We start from the raw sequence: 16,918 nt of genomic DNA, 5'->3' as shown, positions 1-16,918 counted from the left end.
TTTAAGGGAATTTGAGTCGAATGAACCCAATGAAGGTTCTGTTGTACAGGATACAGGTTTACTGGGACGCATTTCTGATCCCCCTGGGGGGGGTCCCCAAAAGTCGGGAGGAGTGGGAGGGTTTGTTCTCTTTGCAGAGCCGGGACAGAAGGATGCTGTTGGGGGTCTGCAGGCAGTGAGGTAGAGGAGAAAGAGTACATCTCCCTGGAAAGCTCTGCCAGAACCAGTTCCAAGAACTGGAGCTGGAGGGTGAGCATGCGGAATCACCCTTGTGCCAACTTAACCCCCTGCGGACTCATTCTCAAGTGCTGGGGCAGGAAACCTCCTGCAGACTCACCCTTGTTCTGACTTAACCTCCTGTGAACTCAAATCAGAGTGCTGGAGCAGAAAACCTCCTGCAGACTCACCCCCGAGTGCTGGGGCAGGAAGGACGGCCCCTTCCCAGCTGTGGAATGTGGTTTGTTGAGCATGGGTGTGGGCTGCCCAGGCCAGGTTCCTGGTTCCTCTTCTTCCCGACCCATGCAGAGGGCTGGCACATGATCCCTGCCCGAGTGTCCCGCGAACAAAAGAAGAATGTAGGTTATTCTTGCTCAGTTCAGTTCAGTCGCTCAGTCATGTCTGACTCTTTACGACCCCATGAATCTCAGCACGCCAGGCCTCCCTGTCCATCCCAAACTCCCAGAGTTCACTCAAACTCATGTCCATCAAGTCGGTGATGCCATCCAGCCATCCCATCCTCTGTCGTCCCCTTCTCCTCCTGCCCCCAATCCCTCCCACCATCAGGTTCTTTTCCAATGAGTCAACTCTTCGCATGAGGTGTCCAAAGTATTGGAGTTTTAGCTTCAACATCAGTCCTTCCAATGAACACCCACGACTGATCTCCTTGCAGTCCAAGGGACTCTCAAGAGTCTTCTCCAACACCACAGTTCAAAAGCACCAATTTTTTGGCACTCAGCTTTCTTCACAGTCCAACTCACATCCATACATCACCACTGGAAAAACCATAGCCTTGACTAGACGGACCTTTGTTGGCAAAGTAATGTCTCTGCTTTTTAACATGCTATCTAGGTTGGTCATAACTTTCCTTCCAAGGAGTAAGTGTCTTAATTTCATGGCCTCAATCACCATCTACAGTGATTTTGGAGCCCAAAAAAACAAAAAGTCTGACACTGTTTCCACGGTTTCCCCATCTATTTGCCATGAAGTGATGGGACCGGATGCCATAATCTTAGTTTTCTGAATGTTGAGCTTTAAGCCAACTTTTTCACTCTCCTCTTTCACTTGCATCAAGAGGCTTTTTAGTTCCTCTTCACTTTCTGCCATAAGGGTGGTATCATCTGCATATCTGAGGTTATTGATATTTCTCCCGGCAGTCTTGATTCCAGCTTGTGCTTCTTCCAGCCCATCGTTTCTCATGATGTTCTCTGCACATAAGTAAGCAGGGTGACAACATACACCCTTGACGTACTCCTATTTGGAACCAGTCTGTTCCATGTCCAGTTCTAACTGTTGCTTCCTGACCTGCATACAGGTTTCTCAAGAGGCAGCTCAGGTGGTCTGGTATTCCCATCTCTTTCAGAATTTTCCAGTTTATTGTGATCCACACAGTCAAAGGCTTTGGCATAGTCAATAAAGCAGAAATAGATGTTTTTCTGGAACTCTTGCTTTTTCGATGATCCAGTGGATGTTGGCAATTTGATCTCTGGTTCCTCTGCCTTTTCTAAAACCAGCTTGAACATCTGGAAGTTCACGGTTCACATATTGCTGAAGCTTGGCTTGGAGAATTTTGAGCATTACTTTACTAGCGTGTGAGATGAGTGCAATTGTGCAGTAGTTTGAGCATTCTTTGGCATTGCCTTTCTTAGGGATTGGAATGAAAACTGACCTTTTCCAGTCCTGTGGCCACTGCTGAGTTTTCCAAATTTGCTGACATATTGAGTGCAGCACCTTCACAGCATCGCCTTTCAGGATTTGAAATAGTTCAACTGGAATTCCATCACCTCCACTAGCTTTGTTCATCGTGATGCTCTCTAAGGCGCACTTGACTTCACATTCCAGGATGTCTGGCTCTAGGTGAGTGATCACACCATCGTGATTATCTGGGTCGTGAAATCTTTTTTGTACACTTCTGTGTATTCTTGCCACCTCTTCTTAATATCTTGTGCTTCTCTTAGGTCCATACCATTTCTGTCCTTTATCAAACCCATCTTTGTATGGAATGTTCCTTTGGTATCTCTAATTTTCTTGAAGAGATCTCTACTCTTTCCCATTCTGTTGTTTTTCTCTATTTCTTTGCATTGATCACTGAGGAAGGCTTTCTTGTCTCTCCTTGCTATTCTTTGGAACTCTGCATTCAGATGGGAATATCTTTCCTTTTCTCCTTTGCCTTTCACCTCTCTTCTTTTCATAGCTATTTTATAAGTCCTCCTCAGACAACCATCTTGCCTTTTTGCATTTCTTTTCCATGGGGATGGTCTTGATCCCTGTCTCCTGTACAATGTCACAAAACTCCATCCATAGTTCATCAGGCACTCTGTCTGTCAGATCTAGTCCCTTAAATCTATTTCTCACTTCCACTGTATAGTCATAAGGGATGTCATAACCACCTGAATGGCCTGGTGGTTATCCCTACTTTCTTCAGTTTAAGTCTGAAAATGGCAATAAGGAGTTCATGATCTGAGCCACAGTCAGCTCCTGGTCTTGTTTTTGCTGACTGTATAGAGCTTCTCCATCTTTGGCTGCAAAGAATATAATCAGTCTGATTTCGTTGTTGACCATCTGGTGATGTCCATATGTAGAGTCTTCTGTTTTGTTGTTGGAAGAGGGTATTTGCTATGACCAGTACAGTTCAGCTTAATTTCTACAAGTACATGTTTCAAATGCTATAAAATAATGTAATTGAATTTGAATTTTTTCCTCTAATTTTGACCCAGACTTACTAGTTGGAGCATCCTTACTGGATTTAGACACAGACACGGGCCACTGTGCTCCCAGCATCTGTTATACATACAGCCACCTCCACCCAAGAAACCAAAGATCAGTAAGAATGAAGGAGCTCAGAATGCAACAACTCTCTTAGCATGAAGTTAGGAAATGTTTAGTTTAAGAAAGTGCTGTTACTTATTAAGTCTGAGGTAATTTCTTAAAATACCTCTGCAACTCAATTTTTAAAACTTTGAATTTTCAGGCTTAAAAAAAGTTGTTAGATTAGTATAATTCCCATTGACCCTTCACTCAAATTCCTATGCTACACTTTCTCAAATCTGCTTTTAACATTCCCTATAAAATTTTAATTATTTGAGACACTAAGTTAGACAGGATGCTGCTTTACTTACAAGTACGTCCTAAATACCATGTATGTCCTAAAGCCAATAGCCTTACTTCATATAAAACCACAGAATTATTCACAACCATCAAAAATTCAGGGACTTTCCTGGTGGTCCAGTGGTTAATGAGTGCTTCCACCACAGGGGGCATGGGTTCAATCCCTAGTTGGGGAGTTAAGATCTCACTGCCATGCAGTGGTACCACCGAAATTAATTTTTTAGAAAAGTTATGCATTACCTAATCTACAGACATTCAGAATTCATCAAATGTCTCAATAATGCTCATAGTAAAACTAAAAAATTCATGTTTCTGCTTTAGGATCACAAGTTGCATTTAGTTTTCATGTCTCTCCTCTTCAGTCCTGAACATTCCTCAGTCTTTTCTCATCTTTTTGTGACTGACATTTTTAAGGAGTGCAGGCCACAGCTTTTGGAGATGTCTCTAATATGGGTCTGTCTGACATCTTTCTGGTTGGATTCTGGGTACCCTTTGGCAGCAGCAACACAGGTGAGGCTGTGTCCTCAGCACATCACACCCAGGGGGTCATGCACCTGACCTTTACTGCTGAGGTGGACCTTTATCACCTGAGAAAGTGGTGTCCTGGTTTCTTCATTGTAAATTATGGGGTTTTTTTTCCTTTTTAAATTAGAACTATCTTGTGAGGAGACAATCTGGGGCAATGTAAATATTCTGTTTCTTGTCAGATTTTGAGAGTAAGTAGTACATTTGATCCCCAAGGGAACATTCCATGCGAGAACAGACATGATGAAGGACAGAAATGGTAAGGACCTAACAAGCAGAAGAGATTAAGAAGAGGTGGCAGGATTACACAAGAACTATACTATTAAGTTCTATAAGACCTTAGGAAGTATTAAGGTTCTTAAGAACTATTAACTATTGTACTATTAAGACCTATAAGAAAAGGTTTATTGATCTGGATAACTACAGTGGTGTGGTCACTTAACCTAGAGCTAGACATCCTGGAGTGTAAAGTCAAGTGGGTCTTAGGAAGCATTACTATGAACAAAGTTAGTGGAGGTGATGGAATTCCAGCTGAGCTATTTCAAATCCTAAAAGATGATGCTGTGAAAATGCTACACTCAATATGCCAGCAAACTTGGAAAACTCAGCAGTGGCCACAGGACTGGAAAAGCTGTTTTCATTCTAATCCCAAAGAAAGGCAATGCCAAAGAATGCTCAAACTACTGCACAGTTGCACACATCTTACTCACTAGCAAAATAATGCTCAAAATTCTCCAAGCCAGGCTTCAACAGTATGTGAACCAAGGACTTTCAGATGTTCAAGCTGGATTTAGAAAAGACAGAGGAACCAGAGATCAAATTGCCAACATATGATCACAGAAAAAGCAAAGGAATTTCAGAAAAACATCTGCTTCATTGACTACACTAAAACCTTTGACTGTGTGGATCACAACAAGCTGGAAAATTCTTAAAAAGATGGGAATACCAGATCCCCTTACCTGTCTCCTGAGAAATCTGTGTGCAGATCAAGAAGCAACAGTTAGAACCTTACATGGAACAACTGACTGGTTCAAAATTGGGAAGGGAGTTCATTAAAGCTGTATATTGTCACCTTGCTTATTTAAACTTATATGCAGAGTACATAATGTGATAAGGAGGGCTGAATGAGTCACAAGCTGGAATCAAGATTTCCAGGACAAAGAATCTCAGATATGTAGGTGATCAACTACTCTTAACAGCAGAAAGTAAAGAGGAACTAAAGAGCCTCTTGATGAGGATGAAAGAGGACAGTGAGAAAGCTGGCTTGAAACTCAACTTTAAAAAACTAAGATCATGGCATCTGGTCCCATCACTTCATGGCAAACAGATGGGGAAAAAGTGGAAACAGTGACAGATTTTATTTTCCTGGGCTCCAAAATAACTTCTAGCAGTACAGTGACTGCAGCCATGAAATTAAAAGATGCTTGCTTCTTGGAAGAAAAGCTATGACAAACCTAGACAACATATTAAAAGGCAGAGACATCACTTAGCTGACAAAAGCCCATATAGTCAAAGCTATGGTTTTTCCAGTAATCAAATATGGATGTAAGAGCTGGACCATAAAGAAGGCTGAGCACCAAAGAATTAATGCATTCGAACTGTGGTGCTAGAGAAGACTCTTGAGAGTCCCTGGGACTGTAAGGAGATCAAACTAGTCAATCCGAAAGGAAATCAGTCCTGAATATTCATTGGAAGGACTGATGCTGAAGGTCCAATACTTTGGCCACCTGATGCAAAGAGCCGATTCAATGAAAAAGTCCCTGATGCTGGGAAAGATTGAGGGCAGGAAGGAGACGGGTGTGACAGAAAATGAGATGATTAGATAGCATCACTGACTCAATGGATGTGAATTTGAGCAAGCTCCAAGAGATAGTGGAGGACAGTGGAGCCTGGTGTGCATCAATGGGGTAGCAAAGAATCGGACAGGACTTAGTGACTGATAACAACAACCCTTAAATATCAGCATTGATCATTTTAAAACAAATCACACACACAAAAAATAAATAAAACAAATCACATTACTCCAATCTGGTAATGCCACACAAGTTCACAGTACATATCCTGTTCTTAAAACCTTTCCAAGTTTGCCTATTCTAAATTCAAACAGAAACTCCTTGTCATTCTTAAGTAAAACACTTCAGGATCTGGCTCCGGCTATCTCTGGGGCCTCAGGGACACAACACTAACACAGCACTTTCAGTCATACTGGATTTCCTCTGGTGGCCAAATAAGCACATTAGTAAGGCCTGCGACAGATAGCAGGGCTTCCCGCCCAGAGGCCCACACCCTAGGCCCCAGGCCCTCCACTCTCAGCAACCAGCCTCTGCCTGGGCTCCCTCCAGGCTTCACAGGACCTCTGCTCCATAATCTGAGCTGGACCCTCCTCTGAGAGGGCCCCTCCCTCACTGCCCGCCCCAAAGAGCAGGGCCAACTCTGTTGCTCTTCTGTTGCCCAGTTTGCTATTCAGTACTTATCATGATGGGAAAGTGTCTCATGTATGTATTGCTTAAGTCTGCTGTTTGTCTACTTCCATTAGCACATAAGCTCCATGAAGGCAGGGACTTTTTCCAAGGTAACTATAAATTTTCCAGGTAAAAAGTGCAATTTATAAAACCTCATGGGCCTCATGATCATTGTAGCATCATTCACAACAACCAACACGTGGAAATGACCTATGTGTCCATTGGTGGATGAGTGTATAAACAAGATGTGAAATGCTATATAAATACGTATATATGTAATTATACATACACCTATGTACATATACACACAATGGAATATTATTCATCCTTAAAAAAGGAAATCCTGCCCTTTGTGACAACATGAATGGACTAGTGGGCATTATGCTAAGGGAAATAAGTCAGACAGAGAAAGACAAAAATACTGTATGATCTCATATGTGGAGTCTAAAACAAAACTTAAAACCTCGGGGGTGTTTATGCTTTAACTCTTTCACTGCCCTCTGTCTACTGTTGCAAATGGAAAGTTGGATTTAAGATCTGATTCTATGTTTTTCAAGCTTCCCTGATGGCTCAGATGGTAAACAATGAGCCCACGATGCAGGAGACCTGGGTTCGATCCCTGGGCAGGGAAGATCTCCTAGAGAAGGGAATGGCAACCCACTCTAGTATGTTTGCCTGGAGAATTCCATGGACAGAGGAGCCTAGAAGGCTACCGTCCAGGTGGTCACAAAGAGTTGGACACAACTGAGCAAATAACACTTTCACTGTTTTCTGTTTCCTGAGGCTTTATCAGGCTCTGCAGAGACCGAGCAATGCATTCCATGTTTTATTTAATAAACACACCCCGTGCAGCCCCTGTGCCGTGTTCTCCTCTCTCAGCAGCCCCGCAGGGCGATGCTGGTCCCATTTTACAGGCAAGTCTCTGCGGCCCCTGACCTGGGGAGGCTCCTTCCCTCGTGAAAGAGAAGCAGCTGATCTAGCTGCTTCACCTCTTTGGGGTCTCCTGCATTGGGGGCTGAAATGCAGGACCGATTTCTGCAAGGGTAGGGGACTGTCTCTGAGGAATGACAGCCTTCCACAGCGTTTACTCCAGAACCGCCTGGGAGCAGCTAGACGCGGGCCTTGCTCTGCCCAGCAGAACTACATCAGTCTTTACTGGAAACATCCAATTCAGTGACATTTCCAGCTCATAAAATTAAGAGTCTCCAACTTCCTGTCTGTTCCTCTGAGAGCTGTGCTTCCGGCGCAGTCACTCTGTCTTCAATGGGATTTCACAGCTGGCCTGAATCGCTGTGAACCATGAACACACAATCTCACAAAAACGAAAACAGTCTTCCCTTAGTTGGAAGATTATACTGTAATATTATAGAACATATAGCATCTGTGCTAATGATTTCTATAAGCTATTTGCTGTGATTATTTCAAAAAGGGCTTACAGTAAAAGATCCCTGAAACCTATTTCTACCGTATCAGATACATTCTGAATTTTTGCACAACCAGAGGGCCAAACTCAAGTTCAGTGATGTGTATGTTAAATGGATGAAGCCTCTTCCCTCTGAAACTTGAAAAGGGTGGAAGCACTGGGGAATAATGATTCAATTGGCTTCATGATGCTCCTTAAGACTTTTGGCATCATTACAGCAAAGCCACATTTGACTCAGGAATAAAGTTCAATGACTGTTTCTTACAAGACTCCTGAAAGTTAAAAAAGTATACAGTAAAGGCAAGCAAAGAAGTAAAAATTAAGGACAGTCACAGAGAAGAAAGTTTCAGAACCAGGTACAGCCTGTCGTTGGTGACTCACTGAGTAACCGTCTCTGCACATTTATAACAATGGCTCCGTGGGACCTTCCGGCAGCTCCGTCTCAGGACCTAAACGCTCCCAGTCAGCCCAGCCGCAGTTTAACTCTGGAGTTTGCTGTCAAAATTCAAAATATCTGGAAGGATTTCCACATCAAAACACTGCCAAATGTGAATTTTTGCTCAGAATGAAATTGTAAGTAAGAAGAAAAGATGCCAGGTTGGAGAATTTTCAAGAAACACTCTGCTCAGTTGTTCTCAATGTCAGATTTCCGGGCTGTGGATGATCCTACATAAACTCAACATCTTATGTATAAAGGACAGACAGTTCCATGAGACAGGCTTTGACTGTGGGATCCAGGTGCTTTCCAAACTATTCACTTTACACCTTAATGATTCTTTAAGAACAAGGTTAGAAAGAAAGTGAAAGTCTGACTCTTTGCGACCCCATGGACTATACAGTCTATGGAATTTTCCAGGCCAGAATACTGGAGTGGGTAGCCTTTCCCTTCTCCAGGGGATCTTGCCAACCCAGGGATCAAACCCAGGTCTCCCACGGTGCAGGCAGATTCTTTACCAGCTGAGCCATAAGGGAAGCCCAAGAATACTGGAGTGGTAGCCTATCCTCTCTCCAGCGGATCTTCCTGACCCAGGAATTGAACTGGGGTCTCCTGCATTGCAGGTGGATTCTTTACCACCTGAGCTATGAGGGAAGATCAGAACAAGGTTAATGCCCTGTCAAACTATTGGGTTGCTTAATTCAGTTCAGTTCAGTTCAGTTGCTTAGTTATGTCCGCCTCTTTGCGACCCCATGAACCACAGCATGCCAGGCCTCCCTGTCCGTCACCAAATCCCAGAGTCCACCCAAACCCATATCCATTGAGTCGGTGATGCCATCCAACCATCTCATCTTCCATCGTCCCCTTCTCCTCCTGCCCTCAATCTTTCCCAGCAACAGGGTCTTTTCAAATGACTCAGCTCTTCCTACAGGTGGCCAAAGTATTGGAGTTTCAGCTTCAAATCAGTCCTTCCAATGAACACCCACGACTGATGTCCTTTAGGATGGACTGATTGGATCTCCTTGCAGTTCAAGGGACTCTCAAGTGTCTTCTCCAACACCACAGTTCGAAAGCATCAACTCTTTGGCAATCAGTTTTCCTTACAGTCCAGCTTTCACATTCATACAAGACTACTGGAAAAACCATAGCTTTGACAAGACAAACCTTTGTTGACAAAGTAATGTCTCTGCTTTTTAATATGCTGTCTAGGTTGGTCATAACTTTCCTTCCAAGTAGTAAGTGTCTTTTAATTTCATGGCTGCAATTACCATCTGCAGTGATTTTGGAGCCAGAAAAATAAAATCAGACACTGTTTCCACTGTTTCCCCTTCTATCTGTCATGAAGTGATGGAACCGAATGCCATGATCTTAGTTTTCTGAATGTTGAGCTTTAAGCCAACTTTTTCACTCTTCTCTTTCACTTGCATCAAGAGGCCCTTTAGTTCTTCTTCACTTTCTGACATAAGGGTGGTATCATCTGCATACCTGAAGTTAATGATATTTCTCCTGGCAATCTTGGTTCCAGCTTGTGTTTCCTCCAGCCCAGTGTTTCTCAAGATGTACTCCACATATAAGTTAAATAAGTAAAGTGACAATATACAGCCTTGATGTACTCTTCTTCCTATTTGAAACCAGTTTGTTGTTCCATGTCCAGTTCTAACTGTTGCTTCCTGACCTGCATACAGGTTTCTCAAGAGACAGCTCAGGTGGTCTGGTATTCCCATCTCTTTCAGAATTTTCCACAGTTTATTGTGATCCACACAGTCAAAGGCTTTGGCATAGTCAATAAAGCAGAAATAGATGTTTTCTGGAACTCTCTTGCTTTTTCGATGATCCAGTGGATGTTGGCAATTTGATCTCTGGTTCTTCTGCCTTTTCTAAAACCAGCTTGAACATCTGGAAGTTCACGGTTCACATATTGCTGAAGCTTGGCTTGGAGAATTTTGAGCATTACTTTACTAGCGTGTGAGATGAGTGCAATTGTGCAGTAGTTTGAGCATTCTTTGGCATTGCCTTTCTTAGGGATTGGAATGAAAACTGACCTTTTCCAGTCCTGTGGCCACTGCTGAGTTTTCCAAATTTGCTGACATATTGAGTGCAGCACCTTCACAGCATCATCTTTCAGGATTTGAAATTGCTCAACTGGAATTCCATCACCTCCACTAGCTTTGCTCGTAGTGATGCTTCCTAAGGCCCACCTGACTTCACATTCCAGGATGTCCAGCTCTAGGTGAGTGTGAGTGATTTACACCTTCGTGATTATCTGAGTCGTGAAGATCTTTTTTGTACAGTTCTTCTGTGTATTCTTGCCACCTCTTGTTAATAACTTCTGCTTCTCTTAGGTCCATCCCATTTCTGTCTTTTATTAAGCCCATCTTTGCATGAAATGTTCCCTTAGTATCTAATTTTTTGAAGAGATCTCTGGTCTTCCCCATTCTATTGTTTTCCTCTATTTCTTTGCATTGATCGCTGAGGAAGACTTTCTTGTCTCTCCTTGCTATTCTTTGGAACTCTGCATTCAAATGGGTATATCTTTCCTTTTCTCCTTTGCCTTTCACCTCTCTTCTTTTCACAGCTATTTGTAAGGCCTCCTCAGACAGCCATTTTGCTATTTTGCATTTCTTTTTCTTGAGGATGTTCTTGGTCCCTGTCTCCTGTACAATGTCGTGAACCTCCGTCCATAGTTCATCAAGCACTCTGTCTATCAGATCTAGTCCCTTAAATCTATTTCTCACTTCTACTGTATAGTAATAAGGGATTTGATTTAGGTCATACCTGAATGGTCTAGTGGTTTTCCCCACTTTCTTCAATTTCAGTCTGAATTTGGCAATAAGGAGTTCATGATCTGAGCCACAGTCAGCTCCTGGTCTTGTTTTTGCTGACTGTATAGAGCCTCTCTATCTTTGGCTGCAAAGGAGGTAATCAATCTGATCTCAGTGTTGACCATCTGTGGTGTCCCATCCACAACTGGGTGTTGTTTTTGCTTTGACTCCATCCCTTCATTCTTTCTGGAGTTATTTTTCCACTGATCTCCAGTAGCATATTGGGCACCCACTGACCTGAGGAGTTCATTTGTCAAGTGTCCTATATTTTTGCCGTTTCATACTGTTCATGGGGTTCTCAAGGCAAGAATACTGAAATGGTTTGCCATTCCCTTCTCCAGGGGACCACATTCTGTCAGGTCTCTCCACCATGACTGGTCCATCTTGGGTGGCCCCACATGGCATGGCTCATTTCATTGAGTTACACAAGGCTGTGGTCCGTGTGATCAGATTGGCTAGTTGTCTGTGATTGTGGTTTCAATCTGTCTGCCCTCTTATGCCCTCTCTCAGTGCCTACCATCTTACTTGGGTTTGTTTCTCTAACCTTGGATATTGGGTATCTCTTCTTGGCTGCTCCAGCAAAGAGCATCTGCTACTCCTTACGTTGGACGTGGTAGCTTAGTTAGTAGCTGTTATTAAAGAAATTAGACTTTTTTCCACCAAGAAAGGACTAATTCATGTTGTTGATAAGCCTACTTAAATACTAATAATATTTTACTTTTACATCTTTTGTCCTCTGCTTATTAATAACTAGATATGAAGGTGCAGTAGGTATATCAACTTTTTGTGAAGGCACAGTTGATTTACCATATTATATTAGTTTTAGGTGTATAGCATAGTGATTCACAATTGTTAAGAGGTTACGCTCTACTCATAGTTACTATAAAGTATCGGCTATATTCTTGGGTGATACAGGGAAACTTTAGCTGGTTTATTTTATACCTAGTAGTTCACGCCTCTTACTCCTCCATTCCCACTACGTGCCCCTCCCTTGCTCCTGTCCCCACTGGTAAGAGTTTTGTTCTCTACATCTGTGAGTCTGTTTCTTATTATATTCACTAGTTTATTTTTAGAGTCATTTAAATGATATCATGGAGTATTTGTCTTTCTCTGACTTATTTTCACTTAGCATAATACCCTCCAAATCCATCCATGTTATTGCAAATGGTAAGATTCAATTCTTTTTTTATATAGCTGAGTAATATCAATCATGTATACATACCACATCATCCTTATCCATTCATCTGCTGATGGACACAGGTTGCTTCCATTTCTGGGCTATTAAAAGCAGTGCTGCAATGAATACTGGGGTGCATTTTTTTCCCCCAATTTCTGTTTTGGTTCCTTTTGGGATACATGCCCAGGAATGGAATTGCTAGACCAAACAGTAGCTCTGTTTAGCTTTTTGAGGATTCTCCATATTGTTTTCCACAGTGGCTGCATGAGTTTACATTCCTACTACCAGTGCACAAGGGTTCTCTTTTCTCCACATCCTCACCAACACTTGGCATTTGTTATTATTATTTTTTTATTATTATTTTTTTAATGACAACCATTCTGACAGGTGTGAGGTGGTATCTCATTGACATTTTGATTTGCATTTCCCTCATGATTACTGGACCTCTTCTCATGTGCCTGTTGGCCATCTGTGTGTCTTCTTTGGAAAAATTTCCCAGATAAACTGAAAATGATGCATCAAGAAGGAGCAAACGAGAATTTTTTTCTACTTTGTCTAGCTCCACTGGCCCTGAGGGGCCGAGCCCTTTGTCCCTGGATTCTGGGTAACACAGTGTATGCAGAGGCAGCAGCTGAGCCATGCAGGCAGTGAGGCACTCTCCTACACCACCCCTAAGGACAGGCAGCATCTTCCCGAAGAAACAGCCTCCTGTTGGCAGGACCTGCCATGTGCAGTCCTTCAACAAGGACTTCGTTCCTCAGGCTGGCGGGGGCTTGTCCAGGTCTCCAACTGTTGTGGGCTGAATGTCCAGTCCCCCTAAAATTCCTTTGTTGAAACCTGATACCTGAGGTGATGGTATTAGTGGGTAGCACTTGGGAGACCACTGCAGAGCCTTTCGATAGAAGCAATACTCTTATAACAGAGGCCCCAGAGACCATGCCATGAGCACACAGCAGGCCTTCTGCAACCCGAGAAAGGGCCCTCACCGGACCCTGAATCTGCTGGTGCCATGACCCTGGACTTCCCAGGCCTCAGAAATGTGAGAAATACATTTCTGTTGCCACCCAGTCTCTGGTATTTCATTTTTTTTACAGCAGCCCATGTAGAGAAAACACCAACCTTCCTTCCACTGCCCCCCACTTATCCCTGGATGTGTCATGCTCCCCCACTTGGTGCTTCTACACAAATGCTTTCTCTGACCAAGTCCCGCCTGTTCTCCAAGATCAGGGCTGTCCCCAGGTCCTCCCGCTGCCCTGCACCCACCTCTCTGGGACCTCTGTTCTGCAGTGCAGTGCTTTCTGTACTTACTGTTGTGGGCCTCCTCTTTCCTCCTCAGGGACCAGCACAGGTCCTGCATGCTCTATGGGAGTGGAAGAAATACATAAATACAACTGGAGTGCACTTGTAGGCCCATGAGCTCTCGCTGAAATTCACCATATGGAATATAAGCAAAGCTTCTCAACACACTTAGGCGTGTTGTCCTGAAGTTGACCAGATGTTGGACATGGGCTTTGCTGATCAAGTGGAAGAGATTTTATATGTACCATACAAGAAAGATTCAGAAGACAATTCCCAAACATTGGTTTTTTCCCTGCAACTTGCCCTTATTGGTTATATAATGTTGCTAAGAAATACATGAAATCTACATATGAACAGGCAGTCCTGATTGGTAAAAAGACACAGAAAACAGCAATAACTGTAAAGCATCTGGCTATCAAGTGCCACTGGACTGAGAGGGCAGCAGTTACTAGGGAAGTAAGCCGAGTGTACAGTGGTTATCAAGGGTGCACTATCACATTTTGTGAAACGAAGGAAGAAGCCCAAGAGTTGTCACAGAATGCAGCCATAAAGCAGGATGCCCAGTCTTTACACAGAGTCATTCCATAGAAGGAAGGGGAAATCACCCTGAAAGGTTTTAGAAACAGTGATGTTGGAGTTCTGGTTGCAACCAATGTTGCTTCACATAGGTTAGACATCCCCAAGGTTGATCTGGTTGTTCAAAGTTCCCCACCAAAGGATGTGGAATTCTACATTCACCATTCTGGGCAAACAGGTAGAGCTGGAAAGACTGGGATTTGCATCTGCTTTTATCAGCACAAGCAAGAATACCAGTTAGCCCAAGTGGAGCAAAAAGTGGGAATTAAATTTAAGCAAATAGGTATTCCTTTTGCAGCAAAGATAATAAAAGCTTCTAGTGAAAGTGCCATCAGGCTCTTGGACTCTGTGACTCCCACTGCGATTGATCACTTCAAGCAGCTGAGAAGCTGATTGAGGAGAAGGGAGCTGTGGAAACCTTGGCAGCAGCCCTGGCCCAATTCTCCGGTGCCATGTCAGTAGATCAGCACTCCTTGATCAACTCAAATATGGACTTTGTAACAATGATCTGCGATGCTCAATTCAAATGCCAAACATTCGCTATGTTTGGAAAGAACTTAAAGAGAAACTGGGTGAGGATACTGATTCCAAAGTGAAGAGAATGGTCTTTCTCAAAGGAAAGCAGGGTGTTGCTTTGATATCCCTACTGCATCAGTAACAGAAGAACAGGAAGAGAGGCATGATTCACAGTGATGGAAGCTTTCTGTGACTACAGAGCAACCAGAGCTAGAAGGACCACGGGAGCGATATCGCAACATCCGAGGACAGTGGGAAGGCGATTGAGGCTTCAGGGGACAGCGTGAGGGCAACCAAGGTATCAGGGAACAGTAGGAAAGAAGTAGAAGCTTCAGAGGACAGCAATCAGGAGGTGGCAACAAAAGTAACAGATTCTAAAATAAAGGCCAGAAGTGGAGTTTTAATAAAGCATTTGGACATAAATTTGAAGTAAGGGATTTATTTGGCAAAAACAACTATGTTTAGCAACACGGGACTGAACATTGTTTTTCACACAAAGTTAAAAGCAGATTGTATTTCCTTCCTAACCACTTGCCCAGAGTTCATCTCTTCGAGAGAGGTAAGCTTCATCTAAATTATTTCATCTGATTGATGACTGTCAGTTATAACTTTATTGCTACTTCTATCTCCGGTATTCCCCTGGAAAAGGTGTATAGATTCATTATATATTCTAATGTATTGTCTATAGATTATAAGACAAAGTCAAGCGTGTATCTGCTGACACTTTTTAAGTTGATCTTTTATACTTAGAAATGTCTCTTAGTAGGCTTCTTGGTGGCTCAGATGGTAAAGAATCTGCCTCCAATGCAGACCTGTGTGTCGACCCTTGGGTTGGGAAGATCACCTGGAGAAAGTAATGGCAACCCAATTCAGTATACTTGCCTGCAGAATTCCATGGACACAGGAGACTGGCAGCCTACAGTCCATGAGGTCACAAAGAATCAGACGTGACTGAGTAACTATCACTCACTCTATGTTGTTGTTCAGTCGCCCAGTCATGTCCAGCTCTTTGCAACCTCGTGGACTGCAGCAGGCCAGGTCTCCCTGTCCCTCACCATTTACTGGAGTTTGTCCAAGTTAATGTTCATTGAATCGGTGATGCCATCCAGCCATCTCATCCTCTGACACCCTCTCCTCCTTCTGCCCTTGATCTTTCCCAGCATCAGGGACTTTTCCAATGAGTCATCCGTGCACATCTGATAACCAAAATACTGGAGCTTCAGCTTCAGCATCAGTCCTTCCAGTGAATATTCAGGGTTGATCTCCCTTAAGATTGACTGGTTTGATCTCCTTGCTGTCCAAGGGACTTTCAGGAGTCTTCTCCAGCACCACAGTTCAAAGGCATCAATTCTTTGGTGTTCTGCCTTCTTTATAGTCCAGCTCTCACAACTGTACATGAGCACTGGGAAGACCATAGCCTTGACTGTATGGATCTTTGTCAGCAGTGTAATGTCTCCACTTTTCAACACAATGTCTACGTTTGTCATCACTGTCCTGCCAAGAAGTAATCATCTTCTGATTTCATGACTGCAGTCACCATCTGCAGTGATTTTGGAGCCCAAGAAGAGAAAATCTGTCACTACTTCCACCTTTTCTCCTTCTATTTGCCATGAAGTATGGGGGCCAGGTGCCATGATCTTAGTTTTTTTTAATATTTAGTCTTAAGCCAGCTCTTTCACTTTCCTCCTTCACTCTCATCAAGAGGCTCTTTAGTTCCTCTTCATTTTCTGCCATTACAGGGGTATCATCTGTGTTATCTGAGGTGGTTGTTGTTTCTCCCATTTATCTTGACTCCAGCTTGTAACTCATCCATCCCAGCTTTTCTCATGATGTGCTCAGCATATAGGTTAAACAAACAGGGTGACAGCAGACAGCCCTGTTGTACTCCTTTCTCGATCTTGAACCAATCAACTGTTCCATACAGGGTTCTAACTGCTGCTTTTTGACCTGCATACAGGTTTCTCAGGAGACAAGTAAGATGGCCTGGTATTCTCATCTCTCTTAGAACTTTTCACCGTCTGTCATGATCCACACAGTCTAAGGTTTTAGTGTAGTTGATGAAACAGAGATAGATGATTTTTGAAACTCTTTTGCTTTCTCTATAATCTAGCAAATGTTGGCAATTTGATCTCTAGTTCCTCTTCTTTTTCTAAACCCAGCTTGGACATCTTGGTTCACTCTTGCTATTGGTAAAAGGTGATTTTTAAAAAAGATACAATCAAGACATGGAGAAAGATAAAATAACTGTCAAAAGATTTTAACTTATTAATCAGAGAATCAAAAAGAAATTACAACTGGTTCAAATGAAAAATGGAAGAATATTGACATTAATTTATAAATTGAAGCAAAATGGAACTA

The 16,918-nt window shown here is 42.9% G+C and overlaps 1 pseudogene; it reads left to right on the top strand.

Moving 5' to 3' along the window:
• The first annotated feature begins 3,773 nt into the window (after positions 1 to 3,773).
• Positions 3,774 to 14,737, top strand: LOC136144737 (nucleolar RNA helicase 2 pseudogene; annotated as a pseudogene).
• Positions 14,738 to 16,918: the final 2,181 nt, after the last annotated feature.

The sequence above is a fragment of the Muntiacus reevesi genome, chromosome 12 (genome assembly GCF_963930625.1).
Source record: "Muntiacus reevesi chromosome 12, mMunRee1.1, whole genome shotgun sequence".
Classification (NCBI taxonomy): Eukaryota; Metazoa; Chordata; class Mammalia; order Artiodactyla; family Cervidae; genus Muntiacus; species Muntiacus reevesi.
The sequence above is the reverse complement of the archived record's forward strand: the minus strand, read 5'-3'. Positions and strand labels throughout refer to the sequence as shown.